The 20,808-nt window shown below is 33.3% G+C and overlaps 1 long non-coding RNA gene across 1 annotated transcript; it reads right to left on the minus strand.

The window, feature by feature from the left end:
• Positions 1 to 16,472: 16,472 nt before the first annotated feature.
• LOC128285748 (uncharacterized) lies at positions 16,473 to 17,422 on the minus strand. Its single transcript, XR_008276296.1, has 2 exons — positions 17,270 to 17,422; positions 16,473 to 16,841 (listed from the first exon to the last, which is right to left on the minus strand). It is a non-coding gene; the product is annotated as an uncharacterized LOC128285748 (long non-coding RNA).
• Positions 17,423 to 20,808: the final 3,386 nt, after the last annotated feature.

Consider the following 20,808-nt stretch of genomic DNA (forward strand, 5'->3'; position numbering starts at 1 on the left):
CAATGCTCTCTTTATGTAAAGAGAGTTTAGAGAGTTTAATTATAATTAAATTTAATCACTTTAATATTAAATTAATAGAATATTTATCTACAAGATAAACATTAAATTAAATTTAATATTAAGATAATCACTTTAATATTAAATTAATAAAATATTATTAAGATAAGTATTAAATTAAACTCAATATTAAATCTATTAAAATAATATTATTTTTGGAATAGTTAATTTGAAATTAATTCTTTGGTAGAGTCCCAACAAGTATGTAATTCTTCCGCTACTCAATTATTGAAGACTCACTGCCACCGACTATTTTTCGGCCACTAGAATGCCACCGTCGCAGTTGCCGGCACCCTGAGCTGGTTCAGTTTCTATCAATTTGGTCTAAGCCAGTGACAGCCCAACCAGTCCGGTCCAGCCAACAGTTGGACCGTCGGCCCGATTTCACATACCAAACCTGGTTTGACCAATTCTTGGGTCTTGGTCTCGATTTTAGGCTCCCGAACTCAATTTATGAACTCTAATCCAATTTTCAAGTACAATTGCCCATTGGGCCAATTGTTTGACTTGAAAATTAATTTTCAAAAATATCATATTAATTTTAATTAATTTGATTAATTTAATTTTACTTAATCAAAATTAATTTTCTCAAAAATTACTTAGATTTTCCAAATTAATTTTTCAAGAAAATTCTTTAATCAAATTCTCTAGTTGAACAATTCTTACGACTGCCCAATTTAATTCCATATCGAATAAATCGACTTAATTAAATTATTTCTAAAGTCATAGAATTTTCTTCTGATTAAAATGTAATTCGATTGAGCTTTTGTTGAGTTAGTGAAGGGATCAATCTGACATATACAATTAGGCTCTAGTAATTGCAATTATGTCCAGAATCATAATTTGCATTTACTTAATTATGGAGTTACTCCACAAAAATTACCATAATTGAAAACTCCTTATTGTATACTCTTTACAAAAGAAATTCATCCAACTACTTTGTCTAATGACCTCGTCATGTGTGTGTTACCCTTATATGGTATCCTTGATTCCTTTGAGTTAAATCTGTTCACTCAATATAATCCTATTTTATCTCATTGTCACCATTGTACCGTTTTAATGGTTAATATGATCACTATCAACTAATGATCGTGATAAATTGCTCGTTCGAGAACAAGAAACCCATGGCCACGTTTCATATTTATCTTTAACATTCCAAACCCGGCCCAGACGTTATGACCGGATCCGACATGCCACATCGAAGCGTTCAAAACATTTTATATTGTTGATCCAGTAAAACTTACATAGTGTTTTAAAAGATAATTTCATTATAGGTTAAAGTGAATAGAAGTCATGCACCGTAGGAAACCGGAAAAGAGGTGGTGAGTCCATCGGATGCTAAGTACCAAGCTCCTTCGGATCCAATCCTAGACATGCATACCGCCATTGCCACACCTTAACGTCATGGATATTTCTAGGAAACCAATTTGATTAAGTCATTTTTAGGAAAAGTGATTAATTTTGGAAAATACTTTCATTGCGGAAGCTTTGCTTGTTGTCGTGTTATTTTGAAATCAATTGTTGTTTTTGAAAACGCTACCTAAAGCTATCCAATTTCAACAGTTAAAATAAGTAATACCTATCTTAGTAATACATATTAAAACCATAAAAATAATTAAGCGACCTTATTACATTTAAAAAACCCAAAACTTCAAACGTAAATAAAAGGATGTCCAGTTCACCGTAAGAAAATCAAACTTTCGAACGGGTGGCCACTCAAGAATTCCCTCACGACTCCAAGCCCACTATGGTTGGGGATTACTGCGTGGATGAAAATAAAAGGGTGAGTTTGGGGAAACTCAGTGTAAATTAACCCAACCATACCCTATATCAGCTCAAACCACGAAATAGAATAAGTTGGCCTTAGCCTGAATAGAATTCGAATAAAGCCCATAGGCCCATAATGTAACGTAATGTATTACATGTTTATGCGTAAACCCAACCTGATTCATCCATAACACCCCCGTACCAGCCTTACACCATGTGGGGAGACTACTCGACCCACCCAACCGCTACACACCACAGAAATCGCAGCGAGGCTGCCAGATATTGTGACGAAGTCACCAGATACAGATATTGTGGCAGAGCCACTAGAACCGATATATGTGGCAGAGCCACCAGATCAGATAATTGTGGCATAGCCACCAGGATAGATATATGTGGCAGAGCCACCAGATTAGATAAATTGTGGCATAGCCACCAGTACGCTTCCTCCATAGTATAACCCAAGTCCCCATGCAATGATATATAATCATGGCATACATCATACGTAATCGATCGTCATGCTTTTCACCAAAAGTAACCCCAGGGGTATAATGGTAATTTTGCATACATAGGGGTATTCAAGTAATTTAACTATTCTTAAGGTTTTCATACATAACATAGTCATTTACGTACGATTAGAAACACTTACCGCGTTTTCTTACCAATTTGGGCCCGTTGGCCCATTAAGCCCAAAAATATCAAAATGCACAGAATCGCGCACTCAGTAGTCTTATCACTTTAATTTACCATATATATCAAACTATTAATCTCATGAGCATTCACACACTCGCAAGATCTCAAAATACCGGCTTTTCGGCATTTCGGCTTTTCGGCTTGTGCCGATCTAGTCTATAAGAGGGTGTTAGTTACACACCTGTTTGCGATAATATGCTGACGAGATCCACACACGAACCACCTACAATTGGATTACTAACACGTTAATCTAACTATTCAAATATGAACTACGTATTAACCCCTTACAATATTAGGCCAACCACACCTACAGATCAGAGTAAGCTTATAAGAAATCAATAAGCAACTCATTAACAAATTTTTGTCAGTGTTTACCACATAATCATAATTTCACTGCAAGCTGTCTTCCTGAGCAACAGTCACTAAATCATTTATAACTGGAGCTACGAAACTCCAAATCAAGTGCCGTTAAATTTCCCTAAAAATAGACTCATATATCTTCTATCCATAAAATTTTCAAAATTTTTGGTTTACCCAATCAATACCAGATTTTTCTCAAAGTTTCCCATGTTTCACTGTTTGACTAATCTGACCACTCTTCATTACAAATCAAATTTCTCATTGTAAAGAATTCAAAATATGTTCTTGTTTATTTCATTTGAAACTAGACTCAATAAGCTTTAATTATATAATTTATTCAGCTTCTAATTCATCTCCCACAATTTATGGTGATTTTCCAAAGTCACGATACTGCTGCTGTCCCAAGCAGATTTATTACCAAATCACTCTTTCACACATACCTTGCATGCATGTTATTTAAACATGTATATCACCAATCAATCATCACATATCTATGATTTTATTTAAGTATAATCTCCATTTCATCATTTTAAAGCACAACATGTTAGCTGATTTTTCCCTTTAGCATCTAAGGCACATGCATGCTCATTTGTTTGGCTCAACTTCACCTATCTTCCATTTTTCATCAAAAGAACATGAAACAACAACCATTTCCTTCATTTTAATTCATGACTAAATGCTCACAACACAACTAAAAACCAAAATATACTTCAAGAGTTAAGGTAGAATCAAGAAGAACTCATGAACCTCAAAATAGAAGCAAGGTACCAAGAACTTACCTTCAATTTTCCTCCTCCTAGTGACCGAATACTCAAGAGCTTTCTCCTCTCCTTTCTCTTCTCTAACTTTCGGCTATGATGAACAAAGATGGACAAAACTTTGTTCTTTTTATCCTTTTGTTATTTTATTACCCAACATTTTATGACACAAAATAACCTATATTATTTGTGCCATACCTATGCAATAATGTCAATAAAAAAAATGCCCATAATGCTTATCATGCCCATCATGGAACATTTACCTAACCCATTATCAATTTTTTTATCAATTTGTACCATAAATTATGGATATCAAGTGCACATATTGTCTTCAACAACATGATGGCCGGCCACTTCTTGTAAAATGGGAGGTTTGACATACAAATCCTCCTATTTTGCACTACTATTTATTTGGCCACTACAAATTAGCCTATAGCATTTTCAAACATTTTCACTTAGGTCTTATTTCATAATTTCACTCACAAATGACAAAATCAAAGCATGAAATTTTGCCAACATTCATAGACCCGAAAATTGGGGCGTTACATTATCAATCCACACAATGCCAATGAGAGGATCGTTAACTCTTTAATTGAGCTATGAATTCCACTATTGCTAGTAAAGTCATGCCATACACAAGTCATGTACCTAACATACCGACTATCGGATCTATCATCTTTAGAGTATAAGCCTCCACTTATATCAAAGCACATAAGTTACATACACATGGTCAATGACTAACTTAGAATTTAGGTAAATCACACAATGAATGCCACAAGTGAATTAATTCATAAACGGATTCAGAATTAATTCATCTTGGGTTTAGTCCAATATATCATTCTGCCAATGAATACATCTTTGTCTCTACCCATGGAGTCAACTGCTCTGATATCTAAAACTAGCCGTTTCCTCAATTGGAATTGTAGATGACATAATAATCCTTCTCAATATTTGAACCAAATGCTCACTTTGATTCTTTTACAGGATTACAGACTCGTTTAGATTATCTACTGAAGTAAATTGTCTTTCTCGCAATGTAAATGTTCTTACAATGCCATTTAACATCTGTTTGAAGTTAGAAAATCAATAAGCCAATATTTGCTTGTCAAAATTTTGCTATGCATGCAAAATATGAAAGATAAAAATACAAAAGGCATAATAGTAAAATGTGAAATTTATTTATTCATTGTTCAAATACATAAAAAATAATTACATGTTTAATATGGACATATTTCCCAACAAAAATCGGAATAACAATGAATCAAAATTTACTGAGATTGAAGCTTGATAGTATGAGCCTTGTAGTTGATCTAACTACTTAGCTCCGCAAAATGACAACTACAGGAAACAAGAAATGAAACAGAGTAAGCTTATATTGCTTAGTAAGCTCGTAGTTAAATCATAAGCCAACCTACCTCAATCAAGCAATTGTAATTTAAATAAGTAATATTGAAATAACAACCTGACATTCAATTTACAAGAGACATGTGAGATTTACATAAGCTTAAATCACAAGATAACCTCATGTACATCAAGAATTCAATCAAGATCATTCATATACATTCTCCAATATAAACAAATCATTTGATAATTTAATCACAAGTTTTATTAGTCTGATGAACTATAGAAAATTAATTCGGATACTTGGGTAACTACACCACACCAGGGAGCATTGGAATGCTATACAGAGGCACTGAAGTGCAAAAAGAGGCACTAAAGTGCAAACAAAGTCATCAAAGTGAAAACCCATACAAGCGCGCATTCTAACCGTATTGGCATCTCAATTGTATCCTAATTGTTTATTACGTTCAAACAGGCATTTAATAGAATTTGTAAAATTTATAAAGCAAGGGCAGTTCCATGTCATTAGTGTATATGCTGTAAACAAGTCATAATCATTTCGAAATCATATGAATCATGTTTCACAAGTATTCAATTTTTTTCAAATGAGTTTTCTCATATTGTTCTTAATTGTAAAAATTTTATAACTTTAAGCTATTATTAAAGATTCATTAACAATTCAATCAAAATTAATTTATGACAGCACAAGATATATATACAACTATAATATGAACTTACCTTATAAATATTCGGATAACGAGTTGGTTCATTGAGACTATTCTATTATTTTCCTTTTTTCCTCCATACCCTTGATCTATATAATATTAAAGTTCAATTTAAAAATCTCCAATACATTTCCACACTCATATATATACATATGACTCATCAATTTTATTTTACAACCTTTCCTTTCCTTTTACATTTTGTTCAATTTAGTCCCTAAAACCGAAACTATTATAACTTTCACATTTAAATCCCAAACTTAAAGCCAATTATAATTGCATCCTTAATCAGTCTTAAATCACTAAAATTTTCAAAAATTTCATGCTAAACTTAACATATTTTCATATTAGTTCCTAAACTCAAAACTAACAAAAATTCCTTTACAAAATAGTCCTGTTTAACAACAAAGCTCATAAATCTATCATTTAACCTCATGAACAACTAAAAACCTTTAATGGATAATTTCAAAATATTTAACAGTTTTACAAAATAGTCCCTGAGTTAGCAAGATTAAGCTACAATGATTTCAAAAATATAAAATTTACTGAAAACGAGCTTGAATAACACTTATATGCAAGCATTTTTGTTTGGCTGAAAGCTTCTAGATGTTCTTCAATGGTGTTTCGGTTTGGAGCTAAGTGAAAATGAAGATGATGTAACACCCTCACCCGTATTCATCGTCAGAATAGGGTTATGAGGTATTACCGATCAATACACGTCATTTATTATACATAACTCATACATTTATACATTCATATTTAAATACCATTCAACATAATCTCATTGTCCCTTATAAGGCCCTGCTAGGCCTAAAACATGCTTTAGAGTTGGTTCGGGACTAAACAGATAACATATGAACATTTTAGAAACTTAGAAAAATTTCAAATATACAAGGGTCACATGCCCGTCTGTAAACAGGCTGTGTGCCTCACACAGCTCCAGACACGCCCGTGTCCCAGGCTGTATGAAAAGAAGGCATACATACTGACCTGGGTCACATGGCCGACCACACGCCCGTATGTCTAGCCCGTGTGCCCTATGAAGTGGCCACACACCCCCGTGTGCTAGGCTGTGTACTAGGCCATGCCAAACCTGTAGGGTATACTGACTTATGCAATACGGCCAAGTCACAATTCCATGTGCTAGGCCGTGTGCCATTTAGGGGGATACTGACTTGTGCCACACGACTAGTCACACGCCCGTGTGTGAGGCCGTGTGGAGCATACTGACTTCAATTTAATTTAAACACCAGGCAACACATGGCCGTGTAGCATGACCGTGTGTCGTACACAACTGAGACACACGCCCGTGTTGACAAAAATAGGCCATTTGCAAGGCCAATTTGCCACCCTTTTTCATGATCACCTAAGTAACCAAAATGGTACCAATTCATCATACAATAGGCAGCCAAAATCATCATCAATATAAACAATTCATACCATATCCATTCAACAAAATCAATACTTAAGTCAATGCCAGTTACCTATTCAAACACTTATATCATCAAGCATTAATTCACAAGCACATAACTTCTCAAGTTAATAACTTCAATCACACCATATAAATCATTTACCAACTTAAAATATAACCATTTGAGAAACTATGAAACCATAACCACATTTATACCAAAACATACCAAAATAAACCATTTCTCATGGCTATATATACAAAACAAACATATACATTTACAAGCCAACTCTTATGGCTATATTCACAACCAAAGTACCACAACTAACCTATACATGCCATATACCAAATATACACAACTCAAAAGTACCAACTTAGTTGTTTGATTGTGCGATGATGTTTCCAACGACTCCTGGATCCGACCTAGCTTTGATTCACTATAAAATATAGACAAATAACACAAACTATGTAACATCCCAAAATAGGGCCTAGCCAGAACAATGGTTTTGGGACCACGAATCCGAGGCTAAGAAAATTAATTTATTAATATTTTTCATGTTATATTAGGATTATATAGGTACATGAAAATTTTTATGAATTAATTTCATCAGTTGTGAGCCCAATTGTGAAAAAGGACTAAATCACATAAAGTGAAAAAGTCCAAATTAGATTGAAAAAGAGTATTAAATTGTTATGGACTAATTTTAGAGGCTTTTAAAGGGCAAATAACCCCTTAAAAACAAGTGTGATCGGCCATAGTAGTTTAGGAGACAAAAATTTTAGTTTAGGTGAATTAGGTGAACTTATTTGACTTGAAATATTATACAAAAAAATAAGAAGATGATATCATACTTTATCTTCTCCATTTTTCCACCAAATTTTTATAGCAAAGAGGAGGGTTTTTGAAGCTTTAAATTTCAGCAACTCATTACTCAGACAAGTAAGTGATTTTCTTGATAATTTTTGTACTTTTGGAGTCCCCTTTGCATGGGCTTTCTATTGAGGGAACTATCTTGCAAAATGGTAAAGGTTCTAGGGAGTTGCCATGTAAGATTTTATAAGGTTGATTGAGTTTTTATGGAGGAATATGAAGCTTGGTTGTGTGATAAACAACTTTTGTGAAAGGATTTTTCATGAAAACCCTCATAGGACCATTTTGCAAAGTTTGTGAAATTAGTATGAAATATATGATATAGATGGATTTGTAAGATGCCATAAGTATAAATATTATTAGGCTAGGCTTGACTGTTTAGAAAATGCAATGAAAACCGAATTACGAGCCCAAGGGTAAAATCGTAATTTTCGCAAGGTTTAGGGGCAAATTGGTCATTTTGCCCTAGGATGAGATATGGACCAAAAAGGAATTAAATGATGTATTGATATAGTTATTTTACTGATATAGACCTCGAGAGACCGAATCCGAAAGTCAACCGAGAGAAACGAAAGGTTTTGGAGTGATCAAAACTCAAATCCGAAACGATCACCAGGTAAGTTCAAATAACTCAAAGTAGACTTTTAAGGTACTTCAAATGTATATTCTTGATTGTATAAATGTTTGTTGCATGGTAATTTATGAGATTTAATAAAGTGAGTAAAATGCGTATAAGAATGTTCTAGTTGCATGAATAGGGTTATTTGATGAAACATCTCGAAACTGAATTGATGGTGAAAAGGATTTAGCCCGGATGAGTGATCCTATAATGGTTTAGCCTCTCGAAGAATATGTATGCATTAAGGATTTAGCACGGACGGGTAATCCGATATAGGATCTGAATTTAGCCTGGACTGGTAATTCAGATCCGAGCTTATTAGAGTATATGTCGTTGTAGAGGATTTAGCCTGAACTAATAATCCTGACATTTACTCTATGAGTTTGTATTACGAGGGATTTAGCATGATTTGGTAATTCTGCCGTAAGATGTGAGGTTCGCGAGAGTGCGTACTCAAAATGATCACTTGTATGAATTGACGGGAAATGAGATATCCATCAGAAAACTGAAAAATTCAATGGGACTAATATGAGATGTAAATTTGGAATAATGATGTGATGAGCTCATCTAGATGTGTTATTATTTTGTAATGCCATGAAACTAACTTAATGCTTGAGTGCATGTGATAGGAAATCTATCCTATACTTGTTTGGATTGAGTGCTTATTATGGTCTTATATTAAATAACCGGTAAGGTTACTTTCTCGTTATCCGGACTTACTAAGAATGCCAATGCTTACCCCTTTTATTTTCCCCTATTTTATAGTACTCGTGGACTCTTGAGGATTGGTAAACGGTTGGAGCGTTGATCACACTATCGATCTAATTTCGTTTTGGGTATATGGAAGCTTTTATTTTGTTATAATGGCATGTATAGAACTTTTGATTATTTTGCTTGGTATGTGTCATTATTTTAGCTAAAGTAATGGATCATGAATGTGTTATTAATTCATTTTGTATAAGGTCATGGTTAATGGCTAATATTCATATTGAGCTATGCATTGAAGTTTGTTGCCCCTTGGTAAATTGAATTGTTCTAGTAGTTAGTTGAATTGCTATTTATTGTGGTTACTTGGTCCCATGTTGATTGGAATATTGTTATGGTAGAAGGCTATGTAGGTTATTGTTAGCATGGATGGCTTGAAGGCTTAGTAAATAGCCTATTTTGGCCATACGGCCTGAGCACACGGGTGTGTGTCTTGGCTGTGTGACTTCATTTAGACCATGACCATTTAGATAGAGAGCTCCACGGGCTGAGGACACGGACGTGTCAAAGCCGTCTGAAGGACACAGGCAATGAACACAGGCGTGTGCCTTGGCCGTATGATTTCTTTGTTTATAGCTAAGTTGGCAGTGTGCTTCACAAACCATAGACACGGGCGTGTTCAGGCCGTGTGAGGAACACAGGATAGGGACACGGGCGTGTGTTTTGGCAGTGTGAATTCTGCACTTGATTTCTGAGAAATTGTGAGTTAAATTGGCCACACGGGTAAGGGACACGAGTGTGTCCCTAGATGCTTTGGCCATATGAAACACATGGGCCATCAGCACGGCCATGTCGAGAGGGTTACACGAGTGTGTGCCCCTGTTTTTAGTGAAGTTTTTTCTTTATTTCTTTTAAGGACCCGAGTTGCTCTCGAATGGGTTTCTAAATATGTTTCGGCCCTCGTAAGCCCATATTAGGGATATTATGAATGTTTTTATTTTCGAACGAAATTTGATAGCCATATTTCTCGAATGTCTTTGTATGTTCTCGATAATGCTCCATACTCTGTCCCGGTCTTGGGTACGAGTAAGGGGTGTTACAAAGTAAGCTTCATAGCTTAGTAAGTTCATAAGTGAATAACTCAATTCATCAAATAATTGTAATTCAATCAATTACACATTATCAAATCATAACCACATTAACTACAAACCTTTATCATGTCTCAAAACATGATTAAGTACCATCTCATTGAACTTTCTCTATTTAATACTCGAATAGTTATGTACGTACCTGTGGCATCTCGTGCTAACCTATTTCTCAACCACATCATTCTTTTACCCCTTGAACCATTCGGAATAGAAGTCGGATACTCAAGGATCACATCGATAAGTACCTATACCATGGCTCGTAGCCAAATCAAGGTAACTTATCTCAGAGTACCTATACCATGGCCCGTAGCCAAATCAAGGTAACTCCTCTCTGAACTACCTATACCATTGCTCGTAGCCAAATCAAGGTATAATTCGTACTCGAAGTGTCGATATCATGGCCTGAAGCCAACATAATAACCTAATTACATGTCACTAGCATCTTAAACTATTTTTAAGGTTCAACCGGGAAGTTTCACCTGTCGATTTCATCGTCGAACACATCCGTAGAATAATATTCACAATTCAAACATTATCCATAATCTCATAATCACAATTTATGCAATATCAAAGCATTTAAAATTCATTTATAATGAAATTAACACATACGAACTTACCTAGGGTATGAAAATGGCGAAATGAGTCAATTACTCGATAATCTTGCCTTTCCCCCGATCTAATTCCTGATTCATCTTTTCTTGATCTAAATGTATTCAAAATTAAATCATTTAATCTTCTACTCATTCAATTTAATCCAAAAATACACATTTAGGAATTTTTGCAAATTAGCCCTTAAACTTTCACATTTTATCAATTTAGTCTCTATTTCACAAACACACAAAATTCTCACAATTCAATTTAACTCACGCTTAGAAGATTTATACATGAGTCCCTAGCAGCCCAAAAATTTCATTTATTTCACATTTAAACCCCTCAATTTGCACATTTCACAATTTAATTCCTAATTGACATTTTTGTCAAAAATCACTTTACAAAATATTAAAATCTATCATCAAGCTTTCATATTTCATATTTAAACATCAAATAACTCATAGATTCAACAATGACAACTCTCAAAAGCTTAACATTTTCAAAATCTAAGGTACGGGCTAGCTAGAACACGAAGCAATGATCATAAAAACATAGGAATTGTTAAAAACTGAGCAAAAACGTACCTTAATAGCCAAGATTGAAGTTGCAAAATTTTAAACCCTAAAATGGTTCTTTTTTTTTTTGTTGAAAATCGGCTAGAAAGGAGATGATAGAATAAAATGGCATTTTGTTTTATTAAAGCATCATTTAATAATCTATTTACTTATTTAACCTTTAAAATAAACCTTGAAAATACAAATATGATGTCCATGTATGTCCACTAAATATATTAATGGTCTAATATCATCATAAGGAATTTTAATTTAATCAACCATAGCAATTAAGCACCTTTAACAAGTAGAATGCAACTTTTGTATTTTACGCGATTAAGTCTTTTTTCTCAAATTGACTATTCAAACAATAAAATTAATTCACGAAATTTTCACACACATCAAATAACATGCTGTAAACACATAAAATAATATTAAAATAATTTTCTGACGCCAGATTTGTGGTCCCGAAACTACTGTTCCGTTTGACTCAAAAACGGGCTATTACAGATGATGATGAGTTTCTAATTATTTTTTATGTTTTATTAATTGTTAACTTAATTTATTATAATTTTATCATATAATTTAAGTAAAAATAAAGCATTAACTGTCCATGCCAATCCATTATGGTATAAATGCCATTTAAGTCCTCCCACTTTTACTAAATAAGCAAATTAATTAATAAAATTCAATAGTGATTAAGTTTTATGCCTTCTACGATTTAGTTATTTTTTCTTAATTAATGATTCAATCGCTAAAATTATTGGACCAGGATTTAATAAAATTCTAAAATAGTCTCGTAAATAATACAAAATAATATTTAATGACTTGTGTCGAAACCATCCCTTGATTTAAAAATTTTAATTTTAATGAAAAATGGTGAAATCGACTTTTTGGAAAATGAAAATATGGAGTCGCCACCGATCTTTTGTTTTGGTGTGATCGGGTCACCTAAGGATTTGGTTATTTTAATAAAACGTTTTGGTTTACTAGAATAACGATTCTGGTCTACGAAAATATGAGAAAATGGGCTCGGGAGTCGATTACGTATGAGGAAGAATTAACACCCTCACTACGCCCAAAATTGGTACCAAATCGATTAAATACTGTCCTTATGTCTAAAATAAAAATGTTTTGGAAATGTGGTTCTTTTCTAATAACGTTCGAGTAACCCGAGTTAGTTGCCAGAATTTTCTTGTTTCGATGTCCGAAAGTTTATAATTCGAGAATTACAGAAGGATGCTCAACTATTTAGTCCAACGAAAAATTGAACCCAGCAGGTAGGGTACGATTCTTCGAATTTCCAAACATTGACCATTGCCTTACCTCATAAAATACGTGTGAAATTCCGAGGAGATATTCAATCATTTCGGGCAAATGAAAAAGCGCAACCCAGCACGATAGGGCTCGATTCTCAAATCGCCAAACATCAAACATCGCCTTCCTTTTGAAAGATTTTAGAAAACGTGAGTGAAATTCTGAAGGGATCTTCAATTGTTTCGAACCAATGAAAAAGCGCAACCCAGCACGATAGGGCACGGTTCTCAAATCGCCAAACATTGAATATCGTCTTCATTTTTAAGTATTTATATATTTTTTAAAACATGAGTGATAATACAAAAGAATATTCGATCGTTTTGAACAAACGAGAAATCACAGCCCAGCACGATAGGGTCTGATTCTCGAATTGTCAAACGCCGAATATAGCTTTCGTTTTAAATAATTTTTAGAAGATATGAATGAAATTTTGAAGGGATGCTCGATTACTTTGGACAAACGCAAAATTGCAACCCAACACGTTAGGGCACGATTCTGCGAATTGCTAAGTATCGAATCTCGTCTTCGTTTTGAAGAATTTTAAAAGACGTGAGTGAAATTTCGAAGTGATATTTGATTATTTTGAGCAAAAGCGAAATTGCAACCCAACACGTTAGGGCACGATTTCGCGAATTGCCAAACATCAAATCTCGTCTTCGTTTTGAAGAACTTTTGAATGAATGATTATAAAGCTAGCTTAAGACGTATTAATTCGATTTGAAATAAGAAGAAATTAACCATAAAGATTTGAATTTTATAAAGAGAACCACATTTCGCAAACTAAATGAAAAATGATGATATGGGATAAAGGGTACGTACGAGACATGGTCCATTAATAAACTAATAATTAAGCGGGACTAATCAAAAAAGGTAATACGATTACAAAAAAGCATGGAGAATAATTACTATAATAATACAATGACAAAGATGATAATATAACAATCATTCAAGCAAAACAATACATATGATAGCATGCCACAATAATATTCAACGTATGTTATAGAATAACCAATACAAGATATAAAAATAATATAGCAATTAGAAACCAATGCGCTATAAAATGATTTTAAAATAATAACGAATAAATGAACCCATATATAAGTTGACAAATTTGCATGAAAGCTATAGATAGCTATACGATTTTTGGAGCAGATATTATAGAATGTAAATTTGAATCAAATTGCTTGTAAAATGTTTTAAACATGAATTTATTTGAAAGTTAACGAAATATATGATAGTACAAAATATATGATACAAAAATACATGACAAAAAGCATGAGGCCCAAGATAGATTTATAAAATGCACGTATGAATTTACAAAAGAATGAGATTAAAATTAATACATATATAATTTTAAGTTGGTTTTAAAAACACACATATCCTCATATCAAAATATTTAAATAATAGGCTATATAAAACACAAAAGCCATATAATGTAAAGAAATATTCAAAAATAACTTTAAAATTACCAAAGGAGTTTCTAAAAATAATTTTGTATACATACATAAAGAGAATGAAAAAGTCATAAAATAAAGAGTATTTTAAAATAAAAATCTATTAAAGTAACAATTATATTGACATGTACACCTATGAATTAAAAAAGGTACATGCAAATTTGTATAGAAATGATAATGTATATACATGCTTAATAATGCATATGAATCAAATACATGCACTAATATAAATAAATCCAAAATAACTCAAATCCTATGCCAAACACATGCAAAGCATATTTGAATAATAAAGAAATACGTTAAAATGCCAGGATATATATAAAGACAAAAGCCAGTATATGCATATAAAATATATTGACATTATTATAATATATGCGTATATGTATAATAATGCAAATGTAATAAACATTTAAAGCGTACAACATGTGATGTTAACATTGCTAAAAAGAAACAGTTTACAATAATGAAATAATAATCACTCAAAATGGTTTAAAAAACTAAAAAAATTAATTAAGAACACAAAGGACTATGGACTAAGAAGACTTAATTAGAAACAATCCAAAATAAAAGGGAAAATTTGAAGACAAAATGATAAAAGAAGGGACCACCGCGCGATGCATGCAAATACTGAGGGGCTTAATCTGAAAATATTCTAGGCTCCCAAACGCAACACGCACATGCGGACCAGATTGCAACAAAGCGAAGATTATAAGTAAAAATTTAAAAGAAAACAAAAGTAGCATAGAGGAGGGGATTTAAATGCGGCGCGAAAAGGGGGGATTTAACTTGAAATAACCCCTCACCGCAGGAAAACACGCGGGTCACCGGGTTTAGGACCAAATCGGGTCGGGTCGGATAGGCTGAAACGGTGTCGTTTCAAGGCTACCAATGCATGCCTTAAACTACACCGTTTCATGTTGCCAATTAATAAAAGAAAAACACAAAATAACCCTAAAACCTAAACACTTCAGCAGGCCGAAAAAGAAATGAAAGGGGGAAGAGGGAGCGAAGGGACGATGGTCATGGCACTTCGGTCATGGCCGATTACAGCGTTCATCGGCGCTCAACGCCTCTGCCGTTGCACCAATCCGAAGCCACTCGAACTGCTGGTAAGTCTTTTTCTTTATTTTTCCCCCTCCTTTTTCGTATACACCAATGAAAAAACCGAATGAAATCAGTAAAGAAAAGGAGTTGAAAAGAGAAGGGGAATCACCTTCTCCGTTTTTCTCGATTGATTGATATTATCTCTCTCTTTACAATATTTGTTTGTATATTTATTGTTCCGTAAAAACTTTACAATCGAAAAAATAAGGGCTTTATAGCCGAATAACAAAACAACCAAAAAACAGCAATCTTTCTCCTATTGGCTGCTATTCTGCTGCTATTCTCTTATTTTCTTTTGCATGTGCGGGGCGTGTGCTGGCACTGGGCATGAGGTATCGTACGGGGTTGTCGACGTGGCTGTTGGAGGCGTGGGGGCTGAGTTTGGCTGCGGCGTGAGAGAAAGAACCCTAGGGTTCCGAAGTTGTAATGTTCTGGGCTTGGTTTCTGGGCTGTTTGGGTCTTAGAGCTTTGGGTTGTTTTGTAACTGGGCTAGGGTATTAGTTATAGGGTCATGTAATTGGGCCTAGGCTATGATTTGGTTTGTAAAAGGACATTAAAATGGGCTGTTTGTGTTTTAAATTTTTTGTTTATTGATTTATTTTATATTTTGTTTTGGGGTTTTTGTTTGTTTGGGCCGGACAAATTTGGCCCACTACAACTTGATAATCAAAATACGAGATTTTGAAACCACTAAAAAACAAATTGTTACAAATATCTGATAAGAAACGTGGTATTATTACGTCATCCATCATACGATGGCTTATCTCAAATTTTATTATAATTTTCAAATTAGAAAACAAATAAATCATAGCTTTGATCAAATAACTATTGGAAAAGTTATTTTTAATTATGAAAAATCATATTATGGTGACCAACTTTTATGTTTGCGAAAACTTACTTTATTAATATCTAGTCTCCATTATCAAAGTATTTCATTGTCAAAATTACTTTCATATCAATTTAGTTAACAATATTACAATATGTTGAGATAATACTTAAGATTTTACCATTTTATTTTATAAAATTTAAAATATATTTTAAATTTTATTTTATTGTAACAATATTACAATATATTTATTGCTAATTATAAAAGAAAATTGTAATGGGTCAATTTAGCCCGGGCCCGATAAGCCAAATCAGACAAAAATAAAAAACAAAAACCAAACCAAAATTAAAATGTCCAGTTTTACAGCAGTCCAAAACCCAAATAACCCCAAGTACAATGGCCCAATACCCTACAGCCCGAAAACAAAAATCAAGGCAGAAACCTTAGGGTTTTTTGCCTCTTGCACAGCAGCCCAGTCTCCGTACCCTCCACCAGCACACAGCCCTCGTACGCCACGCCCGTACCTCCGTAAGATGCCAGCGGACTCCGTACCTGCAAGCAAATACGAAAACACCAGCGCAGCAAAGAGAAAGAAAAAAATGACAAGAAACTTATATTTTCTTTTTCATTTTTTCTCTGTTTCCGCTATAAAAGCCATGTAATAGCCGTTGTATTTTTTTTTACTAACACAGAGACACACAGAATAGAAAAAAGCAATCAAGATAGTAAAGGTGATTTTAAAGTTCTTTTTTTCTCTCTATCGATTTATGTTCCTTTTGAATGATTTAAATTTTTTTTATACGTAAATCGACACCGATGAGAAGCCCAAATACCTCATAAATGCGGAGGTAAGGGCGAGGGGTCGAACAATGTGGAGATTTCCTTGCTCTATGAAACCTTCTTTTTACTTAAAAAAATGAACAAGGATTTGAAGTTTTTTTTTAAAAAAAATGAAGAAGAAAAAGAAAAATGAAGCTTACCGGATCTCTGCGAGCGTGCACCAGGTCAGGCCATCACCGAGAACCGTCAGTCACCAAATAAATGGTAGTTCGGTAGCCTCTTGCCAAATGAAACCCTAACAAATTGGGCTAATGGCCTTTGTTTTAATGGTGGGCTGCATTTTAAGAAGGAAATAAAGGCGATCAATAAAGGACGAAACGGCATCGTTGCAAAAGGCGAGGGTCCGCGTGTCAACCCGCTCCAAGACCCGAACCTGCGCCCTTGTGTTGCAAATGGGTTATTTGCAAGATTGGTCCTCCCTTTTTTGTGCGCATTCAATCGCGCCTTATCCGTTCTGTTTTGTTTTCTTTGAAAATTAGCTCGTTAATTTGTGCGTGTTTGCACTTTAGTCCGCGGCAGTGCTGCGTTTTGGGGGGCCTGGATTATTTTCAGATCTAGTCCTCGTGCATTTGCGCACATTACACGCCAGTCCCCATTTTGGCTTCTTTTATTTACAAATTTCCCCTTTTATTTTTAAGTTTATCTCATTAAGCTTTTTATTTAAAATATTCATTATTTTAAAATTCATTTAATACTTTACCTATTCTATTAACTTCGCTTTTTTTTCTTTTATTTATATTATTTTTTTTTAAAGTTGGTTTTATCCAAGTATACAATGTCTCATTTGTTTTTCTTTTTGTGTGTATTTGTGCATATGTTGTTTTAATGGTTTTTCTTTTCTTTTATTTAAAAATACTTGTTGTTTTTAAATTTCATTTAATTATGTGCATAAGTTATTCGAGAATTTTGTTTCTTATGTGTTTATAAAATCATCCTCGAAATTTTTCTTTATGTCACATTATTTTAATACATTAAGTAGCACCTCATTTAAATGTTTTTGTATATTTGTACACATACAACCAAATTAATTTAATCCTATATATATTATCATTCCTATGTCATTTTCACATGTAATTGCTTTTAAAATTATATATATATATATATATATATATATATATATATGTGTTTTTATGCTTTTAATCCTATCATGCATTTTGGCTACCCTTTCATTATTAGATTCTCTTTCATTGCATGTATTTTTAAATGTTCTTTTTACACCTTGTATATTATTTGACTTTAAAAATCTCCATTCTATAATGCACATTTTAAATGATTATATATCTCTAGTTTTTTTTTAAATTCGTCAATTCATTGTATAATATATTTAAGTATTTATCATTGCTTTAAACTCGTTTTATACCATATTGCTTTTTTGATTTGCATTTTGTTTTGTGCACCTTGCATTGACCATTTTATATCATGTTATGTATATTATTTTGGCACATTTTTATGTATTATTTTGTGGTGTTGTATTGTTGTATTCTTATTTTCTTTATTGTATTATATATCAATTATTTCCCATGTATAATTGTAGTCGGGTTATATTTTTTAGGTTAGTTATATTTAATTATTTACTTTGTTAGTTGATTAAATAAGACACATTATTCTCATTCGTCAAGGTTTGTATCTTATGCGTGTACATTATCCCATATCATTGTTTTCCACTTGGTTTATGAAATGTGATTTTATAAAATCCGAATCTTTATAATTAATTTCGTCTTATTTCAAGTCACATTAATGCATTTTAAGCTAGTTTTATAATTATTCATTTAAAAAACTCTTTAAAACGAAGGCGATGTTCGATATTTGGCAATTCGTGGAATCATGCCCTATCATGCTGGGTTGCAATTTCTCGTTTGCTCAAAATAATCGAATGTCCCTTTAGAATTTCACTCATGTTTTCCAAAAACTCTTTGAAATGAAGGAAATGTTCGATGTTTGGCAATTCGGGAATCGTGCCCTATCGTGTTAGGTTGTGATTTTTCATTTGTTCAAAACAATCGAAGATTCCTTTAGAATTTCAGTCATCTCTTTAAAAACTCTTCAAAACGAAGGTAATACTCGATGTTTGACAATTCAGGGAATCGTGCCCTATCGTGCTTGTAATAGCCAATTTTGGCCTGACCAATAAGAAACAAAAACCCAAATAAAGCAATTAAAAAGTCCCAAATAAGTAAGGTCCATTTTACAAAATTTAAACCCACATCAGGCCCAAAACCCAATTTACAAACCAAACTCCAGACCCAATTACAAAGCCCAAAACAAGCTAACCTTAGCCCACCTGCTTAAAATTTTCAGCAGCAAACCCTAGCCCCTCCATCCTTCAACCGCCGCTTACTACCTCAGCCTAGGCCTCCACGCGCCTTGCTCCACCTCCTCACGAGCCAACCCCCAGCCACCCACATCTGTCACCTGCAAAACAAAACCAGCAAGCAAGCAAAGAGGGACAATGAACAAAAGGACAAAATCGATAGCAAACAAAAAAGAAAAAACAACGAAGAAGCAAACAAATAATAGAAACAAAACGAATGTATATTCGGCTATAAAAGTCGATTCTAGACCCCTTGTAATCGGATACACACGCATGTTAAGCAATCAAAAACAAAATACAAGCAAAAAAAGGTTGAGATTAATCTCCTGTTTCGTTTTCTATTGTTTTCTAGTTTCTGTTATTTCATTTATATTTATTATTATTATTTCTTATTTTCTTTTACAAATCTATTAAACAAAACAAATAAAAAAGAAAAAGGAAGAGAAGAAAGCCTCACCGGAAACACCCGTGGCTTCACCGTCAGAGATTTCTCCTCCGTCGTCGGGGCTGAAAAGGGGGTAGGGATCCTTTCTTTCGTTTCTTTTTGATTAAAAGGGCTAGGCTCTCGAACTTCTTTTGGAACGTGGCCTTTCGGGTTCACCTGGAATGGGACTAAAGAGTCCTTTTTGCGCAACGCCGGCCATTGTCCCCGACGACGGCGCGATGGATTGCTGAGAGTTCCTTCAGCCGAATAGAGAAAAGGGGGAAGAAGGAGTTTGTGTTCCTTTTTTGTAAACTAAAAGATGAACCAACAGAATGAAAAGGAAAGAATTTTTCTTTTTGTTTTAAATCATTCCAAATGACGTCGTTTGGGGGGAGTGGGGTCTGTGCACTTTCCCTAAAAGGGAAATTTGTGCGTTTAGTCCTCCTCTCTCGCAACCTTGTTCAATTAACCCTCATTTTCTATCTTCTTTTGTTTTTTAAAATTTGGCCCTCAAATTTTGTTTGGTTTTCATTTTGATCCCTAATTAACTATCCAATATTTATACTTTTATACCCAATTTTAATTTATTTTTAGCCATGTCCTAAATCTATTTAATTCATTTATTAACTCCTTTTTAAATGTTTCATTTATATGTTATTTCAAATATTTTATATGTTGTTTATTTACATCTATTCTAACTCATTTTAATGTACTATTTATTCAAATTCTTATTATTTATTTTAACTTACTTTATGTATATATGTCACTTTAATCTATTTTATATGTATTATTTATTTCTTTATTCCTTACCCATTATATATATGTATACATATAGTCTATTTCAAGCTTTTTATATCTTTATAATGCTTCAAAAATTGTTTTGTTATATATATTTTTCAAATTATTTTATATTTTAAGTTATTGTATATTATATATTTCAAATG

This window comes from Gossypium arboreum, chromosome 12 (genome assembly GCF_025698485.1).
Source record: "Gossypium arboreum isolate Shixiya-1 chromosome 12, ASM2569848v2, whole genome shotgun sequence".
NCBI lineage: Eukaryota > Viridiplantae > Streptophyta > Magnoliopsida > Malvales > Malvaceae > Gossypium > Gossypium arboreum.